This window comes from Chiloscyllium punctatum, unplaced genomic scaffold (assembly GCF_047496795.1).
Source record: "Chiloscyllium punctatum isolate Juve2018m unplaced genomic scaffold, sChiPun1.3 scaffold_866, whole genome shotgun sequence".
In the NCBI taxonomy this organism is placed as follows: Eukaryota; Metazoa; Chordata; class Chondrichthyes; order Orectolobiformes; family Hemiscylliidae; genus Chiloscyllium; species Chiloscyllium punctatum.
Genome location: NW_027310600.1, coordinates 57,501 through 60,094, shown reverse-complemented (window position 1 = coordinate 60,094; position 2,594 = coordinate 57,501). Strand labels below are relative to the sequence as shown.

General features: G+C 65.0%; 1 non-coding gene across 1 annotated transcript; it reads right to left on the bottom strand.

Annotated features, from left to right (window-relative positions):
* Positions 1 to 976: 976 nt before the first annotated feature.
* On the bottom strand, positions 977 to 1,130 carry LOC140474183 (5.8S ribosomal RNA). The gene has a single exon (XR_011958894.1). It is a non-coding gene; the product is annotated as a 5.8S ribosomal RNA (ribosomal RNA).
* Positions 1,131 to 2,594: the final 1,464 nt, after the last annotated feature.

Here is a 2,594-nt window from a genome sequence, read left to right as displayed (position 1 = left end):
GACGCCGCTCCTGAACCCAGCGGCCCCGAGCCGGACGAGTTGAGGAAGGCACGCCGACGGTGACAGGGTGCGGAAGACACAGCGGTGGCCTTCTGGCGACTTGGCCCCCGACAGCCCGACGTTCCGCCGTCCTCCCGATGGCCAGGAGGACCGTGCGGGGGTCGGCCGACGGCGTGGTAGGTGTGCCTGCACGGTGACGGAGCACACACCACGCCCGCCAACCCCTCCGTACCTCCCGAGACCGGTGGCAGGACGGAGCGGAAAACGTGCGGACTGAACGGGAGAGCCAAGAGCCAGCGATCCACGCGCGTGCGACCGTCCAAGTCACAGCGTTCGACGAAAACCTCCTCCCTCGGCCAGGCACTCGGCGCCAGCAGGGGAGACAGGATCAGACGCCCCGCCGGCCACTTAAGGCCGAGGACGAACCACGAGACGGGCGGCTGCAGCAGCGGGCGGCCTGCAGCTCCAGCACTCTCAATCGATCAACCATCGAGTCGGGTCAGCGTGTCAAACCGGCGAGCTCCACGGTCAGGCCGGCGGCGCACCAGCACCGGACCTCCGCGGCTCCCTTCACTCTTTCCACTGCCAGCCAACCGAGAGACGGACCCAATGCGGACGTGCAGAGCTTAGGCAGACCCCCCACTGGAGGCTCAACACTTCGTGGCAGCTCCGTGTCCCAGAGACCAGGAGGGTTGGCACACACACACAGTGTGAACCACCGACAGCCATTCTGGGACCGGTGACAGCCGTGCTGGCCCCACTGCCACGACACAGACGGACGCCAGGCCGCGCTCCCCGGCGGGGGGATGGCGTCGAGCCTGACGAACGGAATGTGCAGGGTGGGGGGGGGAAAGGCCAAGCGCTCCGACGCCGGAGGGCTCCGGAGTCTGAACTTAGGGGGGACAAAGAGGACGGGTCCTCTGCGACACCCCAGCCGCGCTCTCGCCAGCCAAGGCGAGTGCGATTGATTGCCAAACGACCCTCAGACAGGCGTGGCCCCGGGAAGAACCCGGGGCCGCAAAGTGCGTTCAAAGTGTCGATGATCAATGTGTCCTGCAATTCACATTAATTCTCGCAGCTAGCTGCGTTCGTCATCGACGCACGAGCCGAGTGATCCACCGTCAAGAGTTGTCTGAGTTTGTTTTAGGTCTCTCCCTCGCCAGAGGAAAGCGACCCGGACCGCACATACGCTCCCCACCTTGAGCTACAGCCACCTGCACGCCGGCGTGCGGGCGGAGCAGGGTGGCGTGAAGCGATGGGGAGCACCATCCTGGTGCGGCCCGCAGAAACATACGTCTATTGGGGGGAGGAGGACAGGGCGCCCAAGAGGCGATGCGTGCCCCAACGCACCGCAGCGACGGAGGCAGGATCACCGCCACCATGTCGCCCGCCTAGTATCACGAGGCGTGCAGCAGCTTTGCCCTAGGAAAAGCAGAGGCGGGAACGGGCACCGGCCATCGGTTCGGCAGCGTCACTGACGCGTGCACGTGGCGGCGTGTCGGCGAGCGGACTTCCTGCGAGGAGGCGGGGGCGGCACTCGCCCGAGCAGACGCCCGCCCGGCCCAGCCACCGCCGAGGTGGACTGGGAGTCGCGGCAACGGCTCGTCATACTCGTTCCCACACTCACAGCGCAGCTTGCCCGCAAGCCACCGACCACCGATCGACGCCAGGCGCCCCGACCGAGAGCGGGATCGCTCGTTCGCCCTGCTGGCAGTTCGCTGGGGATCACTACTGCACGGAGCTCGGAGACCGACGGGCGGCAACTCGAGAGTCTTTAAACCACCACCCCCATCCCGCAAGTGCAAAGAGGCTGTATACGCACAGACGGGTGAGGGGAATAGGTACCCCGTCGGGTTTGAAGGGAGCGTGACTAGATAGCAACGATGTAAACCCAGCCGATTTGGGAGCGAAAGACCGGCGCCTGCATCACCGGCTTCGTTTCCCGTGGCTGGAGAGTACACCGAAACCCTCCGTCTGTCGCGAGCTCCCGACGACGCGGTGCCGCCAAGCAGCAGGGCCGGACCTGGTGTGGCTCCCCTCGTCGATCACAGACCGGTCGGCACTACTGACGAGACGGTGGAACGGGCTTCGCCCCTTGTGACGAAGGGTGATGCGAACCCGCCCGCCCGCGTGCGTTCGGGGTGGACTCGGCAAACGGAGATTTGAAATCGGAAAGTGTCCTCCTGCCCCGCGCAGGTAGGCGCCCAACAGTTGTGGGGGGTTTGGCGGTGACCACGGCTGCAGGGCCTGCTACCCCGACGAGCTCTCCTGCTGGCCCCGAAACCACCCTCGCGAGACAAGTTGAAACGGAAACGGGCGTACCCCCAAGCCGACGATCCTTTCTTATTTGTTACTTTTTTTTTCACTTGCTCGAGTTGTGGGGATTTGGCGGTGACCACGGCTGCAGGGCCTGCTACCCCGACGAGCTCTCCTGCTGGCCCCGAAACCACCCTCGCGAGACAAGTTGAAACGGAAACGGGCGTACCCCCAAGCCGACAGAGATCCTTTCTTATTTGTTACTTTTTTTTTTCACTTGCTCGAGTTGTGGGGGTTTGGCGGTGACCACGGCTGCAGGGCCTGCTACCCCGACGAGC